The sequence below is a fragment of the Phoca vitulina genome, unplaced genomic scaffold, assembly GCF_004348235.1.
Source record: "Phoca vitulina isolate PV1807 unplaced genomic scaffold, GSC_HSeal_1.0 scaffold7, whole genome shotgun sequence".
Taxonomy (NCBI): domain Eukaryota; kingdom Metazoa; phylum Chordata; class Mammalia; order Carnivora; family Phocidae; genus Phoca; species Phoca vitulina.
In genome coordinates this window covers 6,897,262-6,922,924 of record NW_022589710.1, presented here as the reverse complement: position 1 = coordinate 6,922,924, position 25,663 = coordinate 6,897,262, and positions in this window count along the sequence as shown.

Sequence of the window (25,663 nt, the reverse complement as noted above, 5' to 3'; positions counted from 1 at the left end):
CTAACTTTAACAAGTGTGATTTAGTCACACTGTTCTGAATTCTTATTCCTTTCCATACATCATCCTTCATCTTGGGGAGAAGAAAAGAACAGAACAGTTAAATAGGAAGGGGTTTATCCTTAACTACTTCTTCTATTCTCTTCTCATCATCAAAGAACTACACATCTCCCTGCCAAGCCACAGGAACAAAATAAAGCAGATATGTGCCTCTGAGCCTTTCTGGATATTAAGGGATGGATTGAGCAAAGATCATTTTGTGGCAGTTATTTGCCTTTGTTTCTGAGTTTATGTGGTTGTTTCCATAGAAGTTTGTTTTTCTCTATGCTGTGGAAGTGTCCTAACAGTAGTCATTAAAAATATCAACATGCTAAACAAATACCTAATAGATAGTTAATATGTATTGCAAATATATCCTTTCCTTCGCATCACACTTTAATTTCCTTCCCCAAGGTGGACATGCAGTGGCATACCAAAGGGGAAGGAGGTGGGGGAGGACCAGAGGCCTGCCCTGGTGAGGAGCAGTACCTTCTCACCAACATGATTTAGAATTGCACGGAGTCAAAAAAAAATAATCAGATTTTCAGCTGGTTTTATGAATGTTTTTCACCTCTTTATAGACAGGGTGCCTTCTTCTCACCTACACCTGGGGCAGACAACACCCCTACACCACCCTCACCTTGCTCACTGCTGGCATTTAGAATACACAAGACATGCATATTGAGCCCCAAGAAAATAGAGGCTTCATCTGCACCTTTTTACAAGTGAACACATAGGCAAACATGAAAAGACAGTTATATTAATATAGGATCTAGAGCTCTGTGTCTAAAAACAAATTCCTTAGTTGAAACCTTCTGGCTCTGCTGCTGAGAAAATATGTATGGACAAATATATATCTTGTATTTGCAACCGTGCACACATTTGTGGCTTAGTGCACAGTTAACAGTTCTTATTCCCATAGATACATGAGAGGGAGAAGGAGAGAGACAAGGAGAAAGCAGCTGGATAAACTACTCCGAGCTCCTCAGATAGAAGTTGTGTCCTTTTCACCTCTCAATGGTAAACTGAAGAGAATGGTAGTGCCTACCTTGGGGAGTTGCTGCAGGATTCAGTGAAATGAGGCACATGCAGTGCTCATTCCAGCCTAAGTCTGCGTCCAATAGTCATTAGCTATTATTTTTATATGAACTATCCTTTTATTGCAGTGAATTGCTTCTGTTTCTGTATGCTCCATTTCCCTTTTGCCAATTTCCCCACACTTGCATATTCATCAGGCAGAGGAGGAAAAGGCATAAACGTTTTCTTGGTGCCATCACCCGGAAGCAGCTGTGTGCCCGCCGACTCCCCGGGCCACTGCTGCAAATAGAAGACATTTCCTGGGGGCCACGCGTTAGTCGAAGTGTTTTTCAAACATCAGCTAATTCAGTCCCTCCAGCAACCTGATGAGGATGAGGAAGCCGATGAGGAAACTGAAACCGAGGCACAAGCATTTTGCTGCAAAGCACAGGAACATGTGGCAGAGGCAGGAAGTCAACACTGGGAGTTGGGCAAAGCGCTGGTGGTTTGGACCAGCACTCTGCCTCGCCTCCTGCGGTCCCTCACGGATACACAACGCGGGGACCCACTGACCGCAATGTGGGTGCTTAGACTGCATTAAGATCCATTAACGCGGGGCGCCTGGGTGGCTCAGTCATTAAGCGTCTGCCTTCGGCTCACGTCATGATCCCAGGGTCCTGGGATCGAGCCCGCCATCGGGCTCCCTGCTCCGCGGGAAGCCTGCTTCTCCCTCTCCCACTCCCCCTGCTTGTGTTCCCTCTCTCGCTGTGTCTCTCTCTGTCAAATAAATCTTAAAAAAAAAAAAAAATCCATTAACACACTAATAAATCATTGAGCACTACATCAATAACTAATGATGTACTACTATATGTTGGCTAACTGAACATAATAAAAAATAAGTAAAATAAAATAGTAAAACAAAAAAGATCCATTAACAAGGTCAGGTTAAATAGTTTGGAAGACAAGTCAGTTTCATAAAGGGAACGTCTCTGCTTTTTGCCACCTGTTACAGGTTGCTGCCTCTGGTTGTGAGGGGGACTACCGAATACTTCACCACCAGAGCGGGGAAAAAATCCCACCTCACACTTCAACACTCCCAGGTTTAAGAAGCACCATTATTGTATAGGAAATATGAGACATTAGTTCATTGACTAGATTCTCTCCTCTTTGTCTTAAAACAACTGTCATTTTTCTAGTCATCAGTGGGCCTTTTTGAGCCTTTCTTTGGTGAGAATTCCTCCAGATTAGATCCCCCTCCTTCACTCCCCTAGAGAGAAAAACAAAATAAGAGCAAAACCCTCTTTAGTATTATAAACTTAACTTCAAAAAGGAAACCCATCCCCAGAGAGTACAGTAATACAGTAAGATCTTACTTTGGGGATCTATTTGCCTTCTCGAGGCTAGCGCTCTCCTAACATTTCAGTTCAGAGCACATTGCCCCCTGTTATGTTACCACCTGCATGGCTGGCTCCGTTCACCTTTAGTGCCAAGAAGCATGAGAAGATTTTATAACAAAAGTAATTGTAATAGGATTTAATCATGTTGTTGGCAGCAAAAGGCCGGCAACCTTAATGATAATGTTACAATAGAGAGCCCTGAAAATTGTATAAGTAGGTAAAATACTGTAAATTGAAGGTGCCTTGTGCCTGTAATATACACTTTAATAGCCATTCAAAGCCAGCCACCGTGAAAATATGTCCGGCCTCTATAAGGCATTAAACATGAAGCAAACCTCTGAGAAAAGTCCAAAATCCCAAAGGATGCCATGGCGTTAAAACCCCATCTGTTAGAAAACTGCATTACAGTGCATCCAGAACACCTTAAGAAATCAAAAAAAAAAGGTGGAAAATTAGAATTTACAAATTACTAGATCTTTGAAAATTTTGAACAAATGAAACTTCATGACACATTATTTCACCTTTCTAGCTGGTATGGGTAGACTGGAACCCTGAATTTAGATGGCAAAATAGATGCACACATATAATCTTTTGGCAAATGCTTTAAGTGACTTAGAGTATGGTCTAAGCCTAATGTCAGGTTGATCAGGAAGCTCTCACTTACAGGTTTTTTCTACATGTTCTCTAAGAGCTAATCTGTGCATTAGCTGATACTGACACTTTATTCTAAACCTTTCTAGAGTATTGCAAATGTTAGTTCATCGGTCTCAACAATACTGTTTTAGGATAACATGAAAAATAATATTAATAACACTTTGGGCTATTATAATGCTTTTTATCTGAAAATCCCTGAAGGCATCATAAACATTAATAACATGAACAAAAGTCCTAATAATACTAGCTGGATCTCAAACAGAAAAGATTCCTAACCTCATTTTGCAGATGCTGAGATTTAGTCACAAATAGGCTAGGAAAATTGCCTCAGACTACAGAAGCAGTCACCAGCTGAGCCAGCAGTAGAAATCAATGCTTTTGATTTTTATGTCCCTATTTCAGACACTGTACTTTTTCCTATAGAAACAAGAAGCATTCCATCTTTACTCTTGGATGTAACATTTTGCATTCACAAAACCATCTAAACCTATCTAGACTTCTCCTCCTTGCCTACCTCAGTTATTCCCAGTATCAAGAATCGCTTCAAGGTTCATTGTAGACATCTATTTTAGGTATAGATACAAATATCGTAATGGCTGACTTTTCATGTTCCCAATCATACCTGCCTGTACTAGATGTTGTTCATGCTTTAACTTTAACAAGATCATGAATGGTTTGATTTTTTTTTTTTACCATAGCTAGACTTGGAGCCTTTATTGAATTTGAAACTTGCCAAAGCAAGTGACAAAAAAACAAAAAATCCAATTCATTAGATGATGTCACTAAGAATTTTTTTTCCTACTAACTGTTGGTAAATATTTACCTTAGACTTAATTTATGTTAAATCCAGCTTGTACTTTGAGTGTCTAATCTCTTTTAAAGCAGATAAAAGTCTACTCAAAGCCAACTAACTAGTTTCTTCTCAGATTATAGATCTTGACAACTTTTAGTATTTCTCCCTTAGAGCTGCTTTCATGAAATGATGTGGAGCTTTTCAGCTTTACTTTTGAAGGAAGGTGATGCTTTACTTCCCTTTCATATTTGTCTGAAAGCACCTTTGCCAGCCAGCTAGCATCTGTGCTGCATGTGAACTTTTCTACAGAATCTCCCAAACAAGGTGAAAAAAAATCATTAGTAGTCCAGATTTCAATCTTCTGCACAGCTCAGGTAACAATAAATGAGTAATTTGCCGCCCTTCGCTTTGGCAAGCTGATGCCTAATGATTACCCAGGGACAGGATAATGGTACCATAGTGATTACACTGTTTTTCTAACCACTTTCAAGGCCTTTGCTTTCAGACCTGCCCTAATGAAAAGAAAGCTCTGAAATTGGGCCAGGTCTTTATTAAAAATGTTCTGACAGGCTCTGCTTAGGGAAAATGGTATTCACTTCTCAGATTTGAACCTTCTTCTGAGGATTTGGAAGGCCTGGGCTCCAGAGTAGATATGATTGCCTGAACACTTTCATAATGAGGAAATGAGGTGTTGGTTAATTCCATAAGCCACTGGAAAGATTTATTTAAAGAAGATACGATGATAACCCATCTCTAGACAGTGAACTGGCTCAGGGAGCACTATACAAGGCAAGGAGACAGAAAATCATAAAAATCTGATCTTTGCTTATGTTACTGAGTTACTGTGTGACTTTACAAAAGTTAATATATCTGAGTTTCTTGGTCCCTGTAGGCAGCACAGCTGTCAGTCATCTATTTGATAGCTAGAAGAGATTGATGGATGACAATGATAGATACACAAGCACACAGATAGACTTACTATGGACGGGAACCACTATCTGTACCAGCAGTTGTGGCTATAACTACTGCCTTCTAAATTTTTATATGCAAGAAAACATATTGGCTGTGTTTACTCAGCCTCCAGTCCATCCTGTATACTGCTGCCTGAGCTATCTTTCTGAACCACCATATTGTACAGCGTCACTGTTGTAATACCTCACCTGTGCCCACTGTTTACCAGAGGATGGTTTACTTGATAAGGACCTAGAAAAAATTTAAAATGCATGAGCTGTATCATGAGTATTATGTGAGCTTTGGGTGTCACACATTTGACCATTCTCGTAATTCTAGGGTGGGTACCCCCCTCCCCCTCACCAACATTGGGTAAATAGGAGATGATCAAAGTGGTTGAGTGTGTTGTTCACCTGGACCTTGCTATTATTGGCCAGCATGATCTCAGGACTTGGGTAAGAGGGAAACTGAGTCAAGGGCCAAAGTTTTAATGAATGTTGAGAAGCAGTTTTGAGGCAGGTAGAGCCTTAACGATAAGAGCAGACAAAGAGAGAATATCCAGGTACCATAAGCCATGTGCCTGGGTTAAAGATTGTCAGAAATTGCTGACCTTCCTAATCCTCAAGCGGAGATATGGGAGAATTGTAGGAGGTAGGGAAAGAAAAAAAAAAAAGACCCATGTCTGGAGAGACAGATCTATACCAGATGCTGTACTAGACACTGGTCATGATACTTCATTTACTTCTTTCCCCAAACCAAGTAAGATGAGGTATTATGATCTCCTTTCTTCCGAGGTGGGAGCCAGGGCCCATAAAGATAGGGAAATCTGGCCACGTTCTCACAGAGAGACAAAGGCTAGATTAGAACACTCATCGCCGAAGTCCCGCAACTGTACCAGCATGACTCCTTCAATTCTGACCATTGAACATTTTATTTTGAGATTCTCTTATGTTCAAAACTCTATTTTAGGCACTGAAGATACAGGACATCAGTGCGTGTACAAGAGTTCCTTGCTCTCAAAGAGCCTGCAATGTAATGGGAAATACCATCATAGCCATTCCTCTGGGAGAGGCAATGACTTATGCCAAAAGAATTTTTAAAGATTGGTAATGTGAGGTCTGTCTTTACTGCATACTGTATTATAAGTTATTTTCAAACCTAGTGTACTCCTTTTGCCAAACATGAGAAGAGGAACCACTTTTACCAGTGAATATAGAAACGTCTATATTTAGTCACCCTTTTGTTTTTGGATCTTGCACCAGCCCATACAACTTAAAGCTGTTTCTGTTTCTCTTATAAGCAGCCTAGCTACAGGCATTGTATGTGGTTCTTTAAGAGCCTTATGATTTTTTATTACCCCTTTGTGACAGTTTTCTCAGAGTTATGCAAATGGTATGCCAAGTGTAGTAGACTGAAATTTCTTCCATTTTATCTCTGTCCAAATAGAAGTTGCCTCATCTGCATATAACAGTTCCCTTTGCAACTCAGTTGTAGTAGAAAATTGGAAGTCATTTGTATTTGCATTTCCTGGGGATACAGACAAGAGCAGATGCCAATAATGGATGTCATAATTTGCTGCCTTCTCTTTGCTGCCTATAAATCTTTGAATATTTTTCCTACAATAGCAAGTAAAGAGATTCAGCAAGCATAATGGGGAGAGAGGAGATGTAAATCTCAGCAGTGGTGGTGGATTCCAGCTATGAATATTTCAGAAACAAGACACTCTCTTTAAATGAAACACTAATGGTTTTTAAGATGCTGATAGGCCTGATGTGCTTTTGATTTCATTTAATAACCCAAAACCCCTGACTGTACAACACTAGATCCTGGTTGGTAGATTCTAAAGAAAGTCTTTTCTCCTCTTCTAATTTCAAATGCTGGCCTTATTGTGGTGTCAATTCTTGATTACCTACATACTACACCAGAGATACACAGGTATGCACAATTCAAAAATGTAAATAATTTATATTTCGTTCTGAAATGACACTCACATGCAAAAAGTCTCTCTGTCTCATACACATATACACACCCAAACTCACCCCCAAATACCTAGTCTTGAGTCTTTCACTCTCTGAACCCTCTTTCAGTAGGTTATGACTCAACTGAGTGATGGTGGGTATTTAAACATTGATATGGAAGACAACATTTTTACTCAAATTGAGTCTCAACTATAGAGATCTCAAAATGTAATGTTGTTGATTAAATGTCCATTTTGTATTTTTTCTCACTTCTTATATACTGTGAATAGTAAATTAGGATAACCCCAAATTATCCAAACTCCTCTTTCCTAACTCACATTGGCCATTTTTCTACCCATTTTGCTTTAAACATAAACCTTTATATGCTACATTGTTTCAGAAATTCTGGAGCCCTTAGCAAGACTACCTTGTTCACACGGGTTTGTTGTTGTTGTTTTTAACATCTGCCAAAGTATACAGCCTTTCTATAAGGTGTCTATTACTACTGTAGTGAGATGTTTAAATACCTTAATTAGTGCAAATGTTGTAAACTAACCCCAGTATACCTCATTAACTAGCTATATTCAGTAATACTACTGCCAGAAAGAATTGGCAAGCCATTAGCTTAAAGCAGTTAATCCCAAAAAAAAGAAGAAAAGAAAGGAAAAAGAAAAGAAAAGAAACTAAATAAAAATTAACACCTAAATGAGCTTCCACTGAATTCAGAAGAATGGTGAAATCCAGAGTAGTATTTAATTGTGACCACAAATCTCCAAATTTGAACTCCGTGAACTTATTGCCTGAATCACTCTTCACTCCCTACCGTGGCTACACCATTCTTAGCCTAGTTACCTCTTTTCTCTTCCTTAAAAGCCAAATGTCATTTTCATGATAAAATCTTTTCTAATTCCTCAGCAAAGAGTTTCTCATTCCTACTATAGTAGAGCTGTCGGTGCCCAGCCCCGATCCTCTTCAGCAGGCAGCATGCCCAACCCTCAGCTGCTGTGAGTGTTGGCCACTAAGAGCCGGCATACGGCCACGCTCTCTACCTGAGGATTGCCTCCCACCGACAGGAACCTCCTCACTCAGAAATGGCTGACATGTTGTTCTCTGTCCTGGGAACTTGCTGATTTGGGTATCCAAAAGGCCAGTCTCTTGCTGCAAGATAGGACAACTCAGTGTGCCATTCATGCTCTAGGGATCGCCACAGGATCGCTGAGGGTAACCTGCTGTATCTCTGCCTACTTTATCCCCTGCCCCATTCTGCTTTCCTCACTAACTTAAGGTTTCTCCTCAGAGAACTCCCTCATTAAATCATTTGCACAAGAAATCCCTGTCTCTGGTTCTGTTTAGAACACCCAACCTAACCTAGTCGGTGCCAGGAGTGATCTTATAAAGTAGTCTCTAAGAATGCGAGACTGGAGTTAAATCATTCACCAGCCAGATGGCAACAAAGACTCCATTACTGTTGACTGGTACAGTATTGATCATCCCTGACCTGCTGTAACAGTATAAATGCTGAGACTTTCACTTCTGGTAATCTCAGATGACATGGTTTATGTAATGTTCTTGGTGCTTAAGAATTTCAGAGTAAATAATAACTACAAGGACTGTGGTATTTGGTAGCTGTTGCTAAGTGCCATTAATGCCTTAAATAGAGAAATGACAGGCTTAGACTTAATCTCCAATTTAAAGCAAACCATGCTTCCCTGGCTGCAGTGAAAGAGATCCATATCTCTTGTTGCCAAAGTGTAGACAGAACTGACAACCAGGCACAGGACTTAACTGTAAGAGTGGCAGAAATTCAAAGAAGTCTGAATTCATAACCAGTCAGAACCCTGATAGGGCTGGGCCCAACAGAATGGGCTCCCTCTCGATAGGGTTCATCGGGCTACTTCCATGGCTGACTGACCTGTCAATCACAAAGACCAGCACTGAGCTCCCAGTACAGGACTATTCCCCAGACTAATTAATCACTTGGTTGCAAATTGATTAAATGGACCCCTTTCACCCTGGAAAGAGAAACAATTTAATCTGATTGTGATTAACTTGTATCCTAGATATGAGTTTGCATTTCCTGTTCATAGTGTCTCAGCCAGCACCACAGTTGAAGGGGCTGATCTATCAGCATAGAACCCATACAATAGTGCTGTGAACCAAGACCCACTTTATAATGAAGTGTATGGCTTCTATACCATTCAGAGGCTGCCGGCCTGACAGTGTTGGAATGACCTCTTGAAAGTACACTTGAGGCTTAAAGATGACACCTGGTAAGGATATGAAGGATATGGTGACTCCATGATGCTGTGTCCCCAGCAGGCAGAATATATGCATCTGGTAATCAAGGAGTAGAAGTGGGAGTCACCCCACTCCCATAGTTATGTAACCCATTGGAGAATTTGTGGTTCCCAACTCATGTATTTAGGTTTTGTGTGTCTAGAGATCTCAATGAGGAGGAATACTCTTTTTGTTTACCAGGGAAATTAACTATACAGATGCCACTAGTCATTTTGGGCTCCAGCAGGAAAAAAAAAAAATTATCATACTGTGAGGGGTAATTGAACTCTGATAACAAAGAGTAGTTAAGACTTGTTTCATAATTGTTGCATAATAAGGTAAAAAGTAATAATTTTGGCACACAAGTGACCCCATGAGTCATCTCTTGGTATCTCCATGCTCCATTTTAATAGTAAATGAGTAAAGGATAAATGGGTAAATATAGCAACCATGACCTAGTACAGTCAAGATAACTAGGGATTTTGATCTGTGAGGGATGAAGGTCTGTCTGGGTCACCCTTCTAGGCAAGACACCTGGATCAACAAAATGCTAGCCAAGGCAGAGAGGAATCTAGAATGGGTGGGTTGTAGGGAACATGATGCACATTAGTGCAACAGGAACTGTAGTTTGTCCAATAATGCTCTTCTTACAAGTTTCTTCAAAAATTCTGACCAACCAGAATCTTGAAGAAGTTGTGCCACGATGATATGAACTTAATGTGAGAAACAAGTGGGTCTGAGCAGTATTTATGGTGGAATGTAGTAGACACAGATCCTATTTACTGGGCTAGAGCTCCCATCCCCCAAGCAGCTCTGATGATGGTTTACAGCCTATGGCAATATTCCCGAGAATTGTCCCTGGCCGACAGAAGCAACCCCATTTGGAAATGTACAGGAGCTTATGCCCTCTCCTCAGGGCCAGCCTGAAAATTATCACTTATTGATAAAAGGTTTGAACCTTTACCTCAAAGTGGGACAACTTTATGATGCCATTTATGACCCTGACCTTCTTGAAGAATCAGACTAAAGCTGAATTTCTACTGAACTCTCATCTTTGCCTAGCTTCTTGCTTCCCTCACCAGGTTTCATCTGAACACACTCCTTCACTAGATAATTTGCTTGGGAATCTTTGTCTCTTAGGCTCTGCTTTTAAGAAACTCACCCGCAGAAATTTTCTGCATTCCCATAGTTCCTTTTTTCACTTTGTATCAAACACCTGTTATCATGTCATTTAATACTTTGCATTTGTCTTCAGTACTACCAGTGAGCTCCAGGAGGACTTGTCTGTGTTCTCTAAGACAATTCCTAACATAGACTACATAAAAGCATATTGAATGAGCTAAACAAACAACTAAACGAATGGGTAAATAAGTCATTATTGTCATAGGGTTTGCCAAATCTGGGCTAGTCTATGCCTGGATTCTTTTAATCTTAATTAGAAAAAAAAAATTCCAGATACTTACTATGACTGACCAATGGTTTCAAAGGTTGTAATTCTCAATCAAATGTAATTTCTCATAATATTTAGGCATTTCTCTTTGTTTTCAGCTCAACACCTGAAGGTGGTGAAATTCAATTGATCAGATAGTGCTGGTCTCAAGAGCTACTATTGCTCACTCTATGATGAGAGGAATATACTATATACTGCCCTAGCATAGAGGAACCCCTCAAGGGTAAACTGATTTTTACAATTTCTTCTGATGGTAAAATACCACTAGCCTTTTCCCCATGGGGAAACCCTATTAGATTTTCTTTTGCTTTATTTGGGAAACAGTGGTTCCTATGTATTCCAAAGTAGTTTAGGCATACATATCAAAATAAGCAAACATTTCTAAACAAAGATGTGCAAATTTTCTTCATTTTTCCTCCAAGCACATTTATAGATGTTTAATTGGAAAAATCCCAGAGATTTTGGTTAGCAAAGCTTGCAGTGTGGGATATTTCCCTTTTGTTCTTTCAGATTCATTCCTCATTTTCCACCCTTCTCTCTGACCTAGGAGACTGACCTGTGTGAGCAGCATCAATGGTAGAATTTTATCATTAGTGAGGCTGAATATTTTTTCACATACTTACTGCATATGTGTATTTCTTGATAATCTGTTCATGATCTTATTCCACAGGGATGTTTATCTTTTTCTTAAAGATTTATAAGAGTTATTTTAAATAATTACATTTATTAATTATAAGTTATAAATATATAACATATGTGTTAAATATGATATAGTATAATTATTTTTAAAACTTCTTTTTTTTGTAAACTTGCATCTAATATTTATTAACATGTTTCTTAACCACAGATTGTATCCAGGATGATGCCAGTATAATACTTTAGTAATGCTAAACATCACATAAATTGTGGTAGAGGATTTTAATTTAGTCCCTTGTTTTACATGTAACAACATTATTTCTAGTTTTCTGTTTATTTTTCACTCTTTTAAAACTGTGCATGAATCTTTATTTTTATATTATCTAATGGTTTCTGTGTTTTATATCTAACTTGGAAATGTCTTACCCATGGAAAATTCTGGTTATGAGTCAAATAAATGGAGGATCCCAAATAATAGTTGGCTGCTATGAGTAATACCTGTTGTCTTTTGGGGCTACTGAAAACAACCACTGACTTGGACACTAGAAGACTGAAGAACATCAGATTTCTTTATCTATTGTAGTATAGATCATATTCATTGATTTTCTTTTAAAAATTCTTCCCTCTATTTTATTTGGAGTTATCTAGTTATAGAACTTCCCAGTTATTTTGTAGAGGCTGGAGGCAAGTGTACCTATGGAGTTACTCAAGCATTTCATCCGCTGATTTAAGGATTACTAGTAGCTTTTCAGGTCTCTTGGTAAATGGTCCAGAGTAACACCCAAAGATGAAATATGTTGCCTCCAAAATCCCAATAGCCCACTAGGTGTTATGCCTTTTTTTTGGTTGTGGGAGAGAACAGATACAACAACTTATCCTTCATCTTAGAAGACATAGCTTTTTTTTTTATTAACATATACTCTATTATTAGTTTCAGAGGTAGAATTTAGTGATTCATCAGTTTCATACAACACCCAGTGCTCATTACTTCAAGTGCTCTTCTTAATGCCCATCACCCAGTTACCCCATCCTCCTACTCACCTCCCCTCCAGCAACCCTCAGTTTGATCCCTATAGTTAAGAGTCTCTGACGGTTTGCTTTCCTCTCTGTTTTCTTCTTATTTTATTTTTCCTTCCCTTCCCCTATGTTAATCTGTTTTGTTTCTTAAATTCCACATATGAGTGAAATCATATGGTATTTGTCTTTCTCTGACTGACTTATTTTGCTTAGCATAATACACTCCATTTCCATCCATGTCATTGCAAATGGCAAGATTTCATTCTTTTTGATGGCTGAATAATATATATATATCACATAGAAGGCATATCTTGACACGCCCTAAAGTACTGGACTCCTAGAAATTTCACTGAGGTAGAAGATTCCTGAATTTTTGTCAGATTTATCTCCCACCCTCTGACACACAAATGTCTTACCAGTAAGTCTAGAGTAGTTACTTCTCGCTTACTAGGTCCAGTCAGCATAATGTCATTAATGTAATGGACCAGTGTGTTATTTTGTGGAAGGGAAAGGCAGTCAAGATCCCTGCAAACTAAATTATGACATAGGACCAGAGAGCTATATATCCCTGGGGTAGGACAGTGAAGTTGCATTATAGGCCATGCCAGCTTAAAGTAAACTGCTTCTAGTGGTCTTTATAGACAGATATGCAGAAAAAAGCATTTGCTAGGTCAGTAGCCACATAGCAGGTACCAGAATTAATTGCTCAATTAAATCCTATCTGGTATAACAGTTGCAATTGGGGTAACATGTGCTTAAACTTACAATAATCTGCTATCATTCTCCAAGATCCATTTGTCATCTTCACAGACCGAATAGGCAAGTAGAATGGGGATATGGTGAGAATCACTATCCCTACATCTTTGAAGTCCTTGTTAGTGGTACTAATCCCTACAACCCTCCAGGAATGTAGTTTTTAGTTCACTCTTTTCTTAGGTGGAAGCAGTTCACTCTTTTCTTAGGTAGAAGCAGTTCACTCTTTTCTTAGGTAGAAGCAGTTCTAGTGGCTTCCACTTGGCCTTTCCCACCATAATGACTCTCTCTGCACAGTTCAGGGAACCAGTGTGGGGAGTCTGCCAACTGCTCAGCATGCTAATTCCAATTATGCATCACAGAACCAGAGAAATAACCACAGGATGGATTTGGGGCCCCACGACCCCACTGTGAGTCAGACTTGAGCTAAAACTCCATTGACCTCCCGGCCTCAATAAGCTCTACTCTATCTGGTAGACTATAGTGATGTTTTGCATCTCCTGGAATCAGTGTCAGTTCAGAAATAGTGTCCGCTAGTCTGGAAAGATCTGATTATTTCCCTTTCTCCAATGCACAGTTACCCTGGTAAAAGGCCATATCTCCCTTTGGTGAAGGCTGGGATAAAGATTAGTAGTATAAATTTCTGGCAGTGTACCATGTTCCCTCCTCAGAGAGATCCTTCCTCAAGAGGGCCTCCTTTGCATTTAAAGGGCTCTGGATCTGTAAACTGGCTCAAGTCTGGGAATTGATTGAGGGATTCTGACTCTGTTTTTATGATTCAAGTCAGACTTTCATTCACTTAACTTAGAATTTTTCTGCGTATACAGATCAAATAAGAATTAATAGACTTTCTATTCCACTTCTAGGAATACCATGATCAGCTAGCCAATACCATAGGTCTGCTTGAGTCAGACTATTCTGAATGTTGCTTTTCCTCTGCTATCCATTACACTCACCTTTCTTTTGGCAGCTGAGTGCCACCACTTGGCCTTTGCCACCCTGGGATCCAATTACTCCCATTGCATTTAGGTTTCCCAATTCAGTGACTGCAGATCCCAGAGTAAGGTCTGGCTTCCAGAGACAAGCAATTACAGAGCTCTTCAAGGATGATGGGGCTCCCCTCACAAATTTATTACTCGTAGTTGTGGTGAAAGGTATATGTTCTGGACTCCTCCAGGGTGGTGAGTAGGTCTTAAGTGACAAATCCACTCTAACATTCCAAACTTCCTAAGTCTTTGAATCCCTTCCTCTACATTAAACCAAGGTAGGTCCAGCATTTTCAACTCACTCACTGTGGGCCACCTTTTGGCCCATATTTCAGCCAACCAACCAAATAAATTGTTAGAGCCCTTTTAACTCCCCCAGATGCAACATTAAATGCAGAATCTCTGCTTAGTGAGCCCATATCAATGACTCTGACCCAAACAACTATATATTTCTGACATGATTGTCCCACATCCTTATAATCCATTCCCACACATGTTCTCCAAATTTCTGTCTGTGTAAGTTAGAAAATTCAAGTAGTTTTTTGGGAGTATATTGCACATCTTTATGGGTCATACTCTATAACTCTGTCTTAGGGCCCTACTGGGACTTGAGGCTAGTTTTAGGTCTAGAAGCAAAGAGGGATTGTAAGAGTGGGTCCTGAAGAGAATCAGCATTGTCTTGCATGTCAGCTATCTCAGGGGAGGCCATTATAGTTTCATCAGGCAATATAGGGTTAATCCTCTCAAATGGAGATGGAGAGGCAGCTTCTAGTGGGGCTGGGGAGGCTGTTTCCACTGGGGTTGGAGAGGCTACTTCCATTGGCAAAGATGATTCATCAGAATTTAGGGTCCCAGTGTCTCCAGCCTCATCAGGTTCTTCTCACACATCTCCATTCCACTTTTCAAGATCCCATTTTTGCCCAGTCAATGCCTTTACTTTAATAGTAGACACCCTACAAGGCTGGGTGTTCAAATTGCATTGTAATTCAGTCAGTTGCAGGTTGAGATTCTGCATTTGATTTTTAACAATTTGAGCCCTGAAGCTACAGGGGATATGAATGCTCTTTAAGGCACACACAGAAGCTTTCAGGTCATTTCAGTGGTGCTTGGCGCTGGGAATTTGAATTCCTGAGTTCATCCATTTCTTTCCCTAATCTGGCCAGCGGTATTAGGAACAACCAGTCAATCTCTTTATACTTGTTAGTTTGACAAAAATGTTCAAAAGTATCATATACATAGTCACTCAGACCCTTGCTTATAAGTGGCTGTTTAGGAGTCTCTAGCAGTGATAGTGTACTTATCTCTATTGCCTGATCATGCCAGGGACTATCAATGCTCTCTTTACTACTAGAAATAGAGTCATTAGCATCTTTAAATCTAATCAGATTAAAAAGCCAGTTCCACAAACCCCAGAACCAATTCAGAAAACACATCCTTCTAATTCTATTTCTATAAAATTGTCCTCAGTACCAAAATCTGTTTTATTAGTGTTCACCAGAGAAACAGAACCAGTAGGATAGAGATTGAGATCAAGATGGAGATAGTGGGGCAGGATGGGGCGGGGGGAGAGCGAGAGCAAGAGAGAGAGAGAAAGAGAGGGAGAGAGGAGAGATGGAGAGAGAGATTTATTACAAGGAATTAGCTCACACTGTTATGGAGGTTAGTAAATCTCAGATCTACAGGGTGAATCAGCAAGCTGGAGACTCAAGAAAGCCAGTGGTTAGGTTCCAGTTCAAGTCTGAGGATCTGAGAACCTAGAGAGCTGATGGTGTGGTTCTACTCCAAGGGCCAATGCTTGAGACCCACAAAGAGATGATGTCTCAGTTTGAGTGCAAAGGCAGAAAAAAACCAGTATCTCAGTCCTCAGAATGTCAAGAACTCTCTTACTCCCGGGAGGGTCAGCCTGTTTGTTCTATTTAAGCTTTCAACTGGAGGAAGCCTATCCACTTTAGGGAAGGCAATATGTTTCACTCAGCCTACCGATTTAAATGTTAATCTCATCTAGAAACACCCTCTCAGAAACAGCTAGAACAATGTTGACCAAATATCTGGGCACCCCGTGGCCCAGTCAAGTTATCACATAAAATTAACCATGATACTAGACTTTCCTGAAATAAAAAGTGTTAACCATTCCAACTTATGTGTTATTTTTGGGTATTTAAGTCTCCACTTGTTTTTTTCTCCTCCCCATATTAATCATTATTATCCTTGCTGTTTAATGCAGTCAGTGCTTTTTTAGATTTATCTACTTTTTTTAAAAAAGATTTTATTTATTTATTCATAAGAGACAGAGAGAGAGAGGCAGAGGGAGAAGCAGGCTCCCTACTGAGCAGGGAGCCCGATGTGGGACTCAATCCCAGGACCCTGGGATCATGACCTGAGTTGAAGGCAGATGCTTAACCATCTGAGCCACCCAGGCACCCAGATTTATCTACTTTTTTACCTGTTTACTTGCTCACCTTTCCTTCTTTCAACTTAATCTTTCTTTATTGATTCAATATCCTTTTTCTTGAATATTCATTAGAAATTCCTTCAGTGATGGTCTTTTGACTATAAATAAATCACTTTTATTTGTGAAATGCTTATTTTGATCCCATTCTTAAATGATGTTAGATGAATCCAAAGTACTCTTTTTTATGAGAACTTAATTTTTTCATTGAAGAGAATAATTCACTGTCTTCCCTTTTTCATTATTGCTATTGATAAAAGATATGTCTAACTGTTGATTGTGATCTGTCTCTTCTCTTGGCTTGGTTTTAAAAATCATTTATTTGCCTTTGCTAATTTAGAAACTTCTTGGGATTTATAAGATTTCTTGAATCTGAGGACTAGAGTGTTTTATCACTTCTGGACAGTTCTCAGCCATTTTCTTAATAGACTCGCCACCATTATCTCTCTAGTCCTCTCTGAAATTTCTTTTGAATGTAATTATGAGACTTTCTAATTTTACCTTCATGTCTTTTTAACCTCTCTAATTTTTCCATTTTTTGGTCTGTCTTTGTTTCTGTGAATAATATCTTCAAATTTATCTTTCTATTCACTAACTCTATCTCTAGCCATAACTAATCTTTTTTATTTTCTGTTTCAGTGACTAAATTTTTTATTTCTACAAGTTATTTTTCATTCCTTTTTTTTCAAATTTGGTCCAATTTTTTTATTAGTAATAATTTTGTACTATGTTCAGTAGAAATTATAGGAACAAAGCAGTTAACTGGAACCAGATATAAAGAAAATGCATATCCTTAAAGCAAACATATGTGTCTTTTTAATTCTTTTAAATAACAATGTATTTATACTATATGATGCTTTTGTAACTAAATTTTCTATAATAATGAATTTTGGAAATATTTACACATCAGCATATATGGATCTACCTAATCTTTTTTACTTGCTGCAAAGTATTCTATTTTATGCTTTTTAAATAACATTACATTGCTTTCTTAGACTTTAGATTCTTTATTTATTTAAATCAGTTTAAACATACTTCTTTTTTAGTGTGTTTCAGTCTTACTACCTGAAGCTCCTGGGTCTTATTCTGTTTGCTCTTTCTGTGGATACAACTTTTTGGTGTAGACTTTTTTTCCTACTCAGATCTCAGGTCAACACAACAAGGTTCCTTTCATTTCACTTTGTCAGTAGATGGATTTTTCCCTAGCTACCATTTTCCTGAGGGCATAGCCTTTTATATGTCTTGACTTTATATATAACTCTATGAGGGGAAGGTTTGCTAGTCCAACTTCCCAACTGAAGCAGTCTTAATGTCTTATTTTTTGGTCCACAATGTTTATTAAATTCATTTGAATAACAGGACTGACCAATGTCTCCTACTCCCTTAAGCTGCCAACGTGTCAGAATCAGTTTACTACTCTGGTTTTCAGTGTCCTTGCTTTCAGCCCCTGGAGATTTTACAACTTCTTTGTGAGTTTGACTCTGTATTTTAAACAATACTAGTGATGTGATTAGCCCATACTTATAGATGTTTGCAATTGAAGGTTCTCAGGATCTAATCATCTGTAATATTGTTCAACATAAAAGGCCTACTGTTTCATCACTTAGCTTAGAAATGTCTGGATGTCACCTACTTTTATAACTCTCTCCCTAACTCTGAACACCACTGTCTTCATGTGTTCTCTTTGATATATTTAGGTAAGAGAAGAGCTTATTTAAGTCAGAAGCTTTGATGTGAGGAGTGATCTTGTTTGAATTTCAAAGTGAAAGTGAATACACATAATATACAATGTCAAGGACATATCTGGCAAATATCTTTATTCTTTCTCTCCTACTTTCCCTTCTCTCCTGTGACAATAGCTCAAGGGCATTCCTGTTTCAATCCCAAGTCCAATATATATTTTACAATTACATTTGAGGCAATACACGGTCGGTCGTAGAAATAATAGTGACTACAGTGAAACCATCTGAATTATAGTTTAGCTGTACTACTAAACTGTATGACCTTGAGTTAAATAGTCTACCTCTTAGTGCCACTGTTAATCTGTTATGAAACCTTCAAGCTATGTCTAGGACCATGTAATCCTGGAGCTTGTTACTTCTAAGAATTCCTTCTAGCCACCAAAAGTACAGAATGATTGAAAGCTGGAAGTTTTCCTATTTATAAGTACTTAAAATCACACATTTTAAAGTCATTCATAAAAATTAAATTAAAGGGTAACTCTTAGTGTCTGGTTTTTCCCCCATAAATCAGGAAAAAGAAGTGGTTGGAGACATTACATTAAAATTATTTAGGGTAAGGAAGCATATCAACACGATTTGAGTAGGAAAAGTCTAGGCACCTGGACATGTAGGTGTCTAGGTTACATGAAAGGCTAGAGATAACTATTCTGACCCAGAGCATAGTTGAAGCAATTAAATATAGTCACAAAGCATATAATTAAACAACTAACTATTGTGTTTCATTCTTTACAGTAATTTGACATTTCAGCTATAGCCTGTGCTTATCCTGTCTTCTCTTACATTTACCCTTACTCCTATTCACACAATCTACTTAAGCCCAGAAATCAACAGAAGTCATTAGAGAAGGTCTCTGAATCCAGGCCGCACTGGATCCAAAGAGTTCCTTGTAGTAGTTCGGAATTACATATTCATATGTCTGTGGCCAGAATACTCCCCTTAATAAAAATGCTGGGAAGGACATTTGTAGATCTTTTTGCTTGTGGCCTTTTAGTCATTTTACCATTTCAGAGGTGAATCACTCTTTCCATTTTGCCTACTCAAATGTATATGGGTTCATTCTGTACTCTTACCAGTGATTAATGGTATTATTTTATCTTTACCTTTCCTTCACTGGTAGTAAAGAACCTCAAACCTGTGATATAATTTTCTCAAATAGCACTGATAGCGTTTTCTAGACTCACTCTCTGGAGGCCTTGAGTTGCTAGTAGGGAAATGTACCTCCCATAGACTTCCAGTAGATGGCAGGTGCAGTACTTCAAACTTCTCATAACACGAAAAAAAAATCCAACAGCTCAATACATAAATGTAGATTGTTGCTGTGTTTTAAATCTCAAGAGCAATAAAAAAAAGGAGTGAAACTTTTGTTTATGGATCTCGTATCATATTACCATATAAGTATCTTCTTATTTTTGTCTTCTACTAAAAATACAAATGCAACAAATGAAAATATGTCTTTATCAGGGAATGCCTGCAATTCCAGATTGCAAATTAAGTATTTAAATGTTGAATAATATAATCACCACGTTATAGATGTTAATTAAAGTGCTTAGTGAACAAAGATACATTTAGCAATTTTTAAATATAAATTTTGGAGGATGAGAAACTATTGTTTCATAGCAATTATAATTTAATAGGCTTCCATTTACATTTTATTTATTCATTTTTTTATACATTCATAGATGGCAGAAGTACAAATATAGATAGATAAGTGCATACATATGTATATACATACAGACAAAGATTTCTCAACCCATTTCTTTGCTTTCTTTGAATAATGAATCCCACGGTGTTTTCTTCAACTTACTGTAGAAATGAATTTCTACAGTGTATTTGGAAAGAAATTCCTCTCTGTGACCTATGGTAAGAAACAAAGAGGAACGCTTGGGGTGGCCCCTTACAGATGAAAAATGAGCACTCAGTCAGACCATACATCACCTGACTAATAAGACAGATGTTTGTTTTGGGAGGGATGACTGTGAAAGCTGCAAAATATTCTATTACACATTCATAGACACACTTTCATTGAAAATGTGTCCAGGTGTGACAAATCTAAGGTACCCAGGACTTTCAGAAATATTTTTTTAAACTTAAAATACTTTCCAAGTACTTAAAAATAGTTTTAACTTCAACATATATCTTAAATTCCTTATAAACTTATCATATTTGTGTTATACAGAAGATGTTTAATGGGACTTATTTGAATGAAACTCAGCCAAAATTATAGTTATGTGAGTTTGGACTATTTGCTTGGTTTTCCCAACTTTAATAATATGCATTTTAGTTATTTTATTTATTTTCTGTCCTTCCCCTTAAATTGTAAGCAGAGTTATTATATAGTTTTATTCATTATTGAATCCACAACATTTAGAACAATGCCTGACATTTAGTGGATGCTAAGTACATATGTGTTGACTAAGTGAATGAATGGCTAAGGTCGCAGAATAAAAGAAAATAATGAAGAGTAGTCACTCAGTAAATGTTGGATTGGCTCAGTTCCCTCTTTTTCTGTCTCCTCTAGCACACTAGAAACCTTGGAGTCACCTTTGGTTCTTTTATTTTCCTTCATCACATTGGATTAGATCATCATTTTCAAAATCTTCGCTCCTCAAAGTGTGGTCCACAGACTAGCAGCATAAGTGTTACTTGGGAGGTTGTTAGAAATTCAGAATTCTGGGCCTTAGCCCAGAACTTACTAAATAAGATTTACATCTTAAGAAAGTTCTCAGGTGTTTCATGCACACAGTAAAGTTTGAGAAGCACTGATCTAAGTAAGTTTGTTTCTCCTGTCCTAGATTTTTTCACTTTTCTCTAATCACACAGAGATGAATCTTCCAAGAGAGAGAAGTCTTCCAAGTTAGTTCACTTGCCACTAAACTATAGAGCATACCACAACCAGATTCAGTTTTTTTTAAATATTTGATTACATTGTACCTCTGCTTAAGGATCTACAATTTCTCCTTTTACTGAGTTGGTTATAGGAAGTCTAAACGATTCTTCATTCTGGAATTCAAGCCTCTTCATCATCTAACTCTACCCCCGCAACACAATCTCATCTTTTATCTTTATTCTTTAGTTGGATTTCTACAAGTTCTTGGCTTTTTGTCTCTTAATCTAGAACACATGTCACTTTTTACTTAACCAAATGTTATTCATCATTCAGGGTTTAACACAAAGAATTAATCCTCTGAGGTCTTTCCTCATTGCTAGAGCTCACATGGATTTCTCCATTTTCTATGGCAACTAATTATACCACATAATGCTTATTAGAGAATAAGCTGCATTATTTTGGAGAGTTTGTTATGAGTGAACTTCTTGTTTCCCCAGTAAGATTTTAAGTAAATCAAAAGCAGAAATTTTACCTTTTTATTTCTTTGGTATCATTCATAAGTGATTCAGAAACTTAAATAAATCTTTATATTCTATTTTAAGCTAGTCTACTGTTAGGACTCTCTGGGTTTCTAGTAACACAAAGCAAAACTAGCTAACTTAAGCATAAGGAAATATCTCACAGAATCTAAGGGCAGTTCAGTAGAACATTGGAAGGTTTAAGAACTAGAGTGTGGAAAACTCTCTAGAATTCTTTCACTACTCAGATCCCTTTCCTTTCTGCCTGGTCTGCTCATTTGCACACATCTGCTTCATTCTTCTTTCTCTCTCGCTGCATATTAACTGTCTCTGCTTCTCTGGTCCGCAGGACAGGAAGATGACACTCACCAGTAGGCTCTATCTTTGAGCCTGCATATTTCAGAAATTGAGTCAAGCTCTTCTCACCCTGATCTTAGATTTCTGATTAGTCCAGCTCAGAGACATCCAGTCAACTAGTGTCAGAGAAATCATCACTGCCAAGGCTTCAGTATTTTTGTGATAAACAGTTAACAGTGGAGAGAGGGGAGTCATAACTTAGGAAATTATTTCCACATATGTACATTATAACCAGCTAAGGTAGAATCTTAGCCCCATGTCTAGTCAGGAAGGAAAAAAATAAAGCTTTTTTCCCCTGAAGCAATACAGGCAGTATAATTAATTCAACAGTCTAGCTTTTTCTTTTCTCAAAATCTTCAGTTATAGGTTTCTTTAGTCATGTGAACAGTGAAATAGATATTTCACTCTCTGCTTCATCATGGCCATAGCAAAAGCAGTTTCCAGGAATTCTCTTATCATCTTGCTTTCATTCAGGAAAGGCTGTATTTTTTTTTATTATTATTATGTTATGTTAATCACCATACATTACATCATTAGTTTTTGATGTAGTGTTCCATGATTCATTGTTTGCGTATTACACCCAGTGCTCCATTCAATACGTGCCCTCTTTAATACCCATCACCAGGCTAACCCATCTTCCACCCCACTCCCCTCTAGAACCCTCAGTTTGTTTTTCAGAGTCCATAGTCTCTCATGGTTCATCTCCCCCTTGGATTTCCCCCCTTCATTCTTCCCCTCCTGCTATCTTCTTCTTCTTCTTCTTCTTTTTTTTAACATATAATGTATTATTTGTTTCAGAGGTACAGATCTGTGATTCAACAGTCTTACACAATTCACAGTGCTCACCATAGCACATACCCTCCCCAATTTTTTAAGTAGGCTCCACGCCCAGTATGGAGCCCACCACAGGGCTCAAACTCACAACCTTGAGGTAAGACTTATGCTGAGATCAAGAGTCAGATGCTTAACCAACTGAGCTACCCAGGCACCCCTGGAAAGGCTGCATTTACTTACTTATTTATGTATTTATGTATTTATTTATTTATTTTTATTTAAAATTTACTAGCTTTATCCTTAACTCTGCAGTATTTTTTATAAAGATTGTATTTATTCATTTGAGAGAGAGAGAGAGAGAACGAGTAAGGTGGGAGAGGCAAGGGAGAGGGAGAAGCAGACTCCCCGCTGAGCAGGGAGCCCGACATGGGGCCTGATCCCAGGAACCCGGGATCATGATCTGAGCTGAAGGAGATGCTTAATTGACTGAGTCCCCCAGGCGCCCCAAGGCTGCCTTTTTAAAAAGCTGTCTAGGAATGAAAATCCTTCAGCTCCAGTTAAGAATCTATCATACAATTCCAATAACCCTAAATATATACTTCTGCTACCTAAAAAGCAAAGGAGACAAAAATAGTTCTGTTCACAAAAAATGCTGCAGGAAGATTTTTATAACAATTAGAAGTTTGAAATAGATGAACTCTGTTCTTTCTGACTCTTAACACACACACACATACACAGAGACTGAGGCCATTGAATCCATGTGAAAAAGAAATAAGAATCGATGTAAACCCTAAAATGTGGAATTCCCTATTAATTAAAAAATATGGTTATGATTTGAAACTGTGGTCAAAAGAAATAATATTTTAGGATGATGAAATGTTATAAAATTAGTTTGTGATGATGGTTACACAGCTCTGCAAATATACAAAAAAAACCCCCACTGAATTGTATTTTTAAATGGGTGAACTTTATAGTGTGAAATTATCTATTAAAGCTATTACCAAATTTGAAGAAACCTAAAAAGCACAGGTAAAATGTTGTTTGGATCAGTATTTGGACGCAAAAATGTCACTTGGTCTCTGCAGCTTATCATTTTGATAATGTTATGGATTATAAACAAAATTGTTGAGTTGATTTTAGGTGGTTGAACATTTGAGTAGGATGAATTATTAAATAAAGACCAGTGATACAGGAAAATGTCATTTCATACAGATGTGCCATTGTAATGGAGGGTATAAATGAAGCAATTCATTTGTAGCAAATGACTAGTAGTTTTTATTAAAAGTGCTAAATGAGTGAAGCTACTGATGGTGTTGAGGAGCAGTAGGGCTCTTACTATTTGGATACTCACTTAAAGGTCTAGTATCAGGGAACACTGAGCTGATTATAAAAACCATCTCTTCAAGAAGAATCATATGTAGGTTTTTTTGTGGATGAATTATCTGGAAAGACCAGCTACCTTGAATTTGGTTGATTATTCCATTCTTCTTTTCATTTTGTTTACACAGTTTAAACTTGGTTTTAGCAATCGGTGCTCATAGACTAAGCTCAAAAGACCTTAACTTTGGCACTTGCTTAATGCTTCGGTGCAGCTCTACTAAGACTGTTCTGCTGGGTCTCTCTCTGGATCATTAAGCAACCTCTAATTCCAGTTATCAGTGTCGGTGAATGAAAAATCTAGCAGAGAAATGTAAAAGAAAAGAAAAATGTCATTCACTGTCCTGCAAAATGCCTTCTAGGCGACAGTATAGTTGAGCTTTGTTCTCATGCCATGTTCTTCAACTCTTGAAACCAGTTTTCTATTTTCTCATTGCTCATTAGAGACAATCTTGGGTGTAGTGATTTCCTGTGCCTTCTGATAGTGTAGCCCCTAACTGTCACCTACTACTGCTTTCTCAACAGATTCCTCTACACTTTTCTTCCTTCTTCTATCACTTTGTAGAGCAAGCCATATTTACTTGTATGCCACAGGCTATGTTTCCTATTTGTTTATTTTATCACTAATTTCTGTGGCTCATGCTGTCTTTATTTGTTCCTTTAATGGCCAAGTCTCTAAACCTGCCAAGTATAAGAGCAAAATTCCTTTGTGTTTAGGGGAAAATGTGATGCCTATGATAATTTATTAAAATACTATACTTTTTGAGCTTTTAAAATTATAGCTTTATTTTTAATTGTTCAAAACTGGAACAGAAACAAAGAGCCAAGTAAAACAAGTAAATAAATTCTTTTATTCATGTAGAATACTATACAGTAATGAGAAAGCATGTACGACTTTTACAGACAAGATTGTTAAATTTATAGGTAGAGTATTAAATGAAAAACTGATTACATTTATATGAATTTTTAAAAGAGGCAAAACTAATTTATGAAAATAGAAGTAAAATGGGTGCTCTCTTTTTCCATAGGATTAAAATGGTGAATGGATGTGAGGGAAGTTTCCTAGTTACTCTTATACTGTGTCTTGATCTAGGTGGTGGTTTTACAGGTAATTCATTCCATAAAATTCACTGAGCTGTACACTTAGTGTTTGTGCACGTTGCATGTATTATATTTCTTTTTTTCCTCATTTTTTCTCTTTAATGTTATTTCATACAAACAATAATGTTATTTTATATCCATTAAGATGGGCCACAGAGATGTGGTTTCAATAGCTTTTCAGTATTGGATTCCCTTATTTCTTTTGACCTTTTGAGCCCCTTCACCCATTTCTCCCACTCCCCAACTCTGGCAGCTACCAATCTGTTCTCTCTATCTATGAACTTGGTTTATTTATTTATTTTAGATTCCACATATAAGAGAGATCATATGGTATCTGTCTTGCTATATGCCTGGACTAGTGCTTGGGATACAAAGGTAAATTGCATAATCTCTATCCTTAAGAAACTCACAGTTTAATTGGAGGAGATGGATGCAATCAGTCAATATGAAGATATGTGTAAAGCATCCTGGGACTACAAAAAAGGGGAAATAGCCTAGCTTATCCTAGTGCTAGGGAGTAAGGGTCAGGAGAGATACATTGAAGGGACTAATGCTGGAATTAATTTTTCACCTAACATTACAAAAAATTTCAA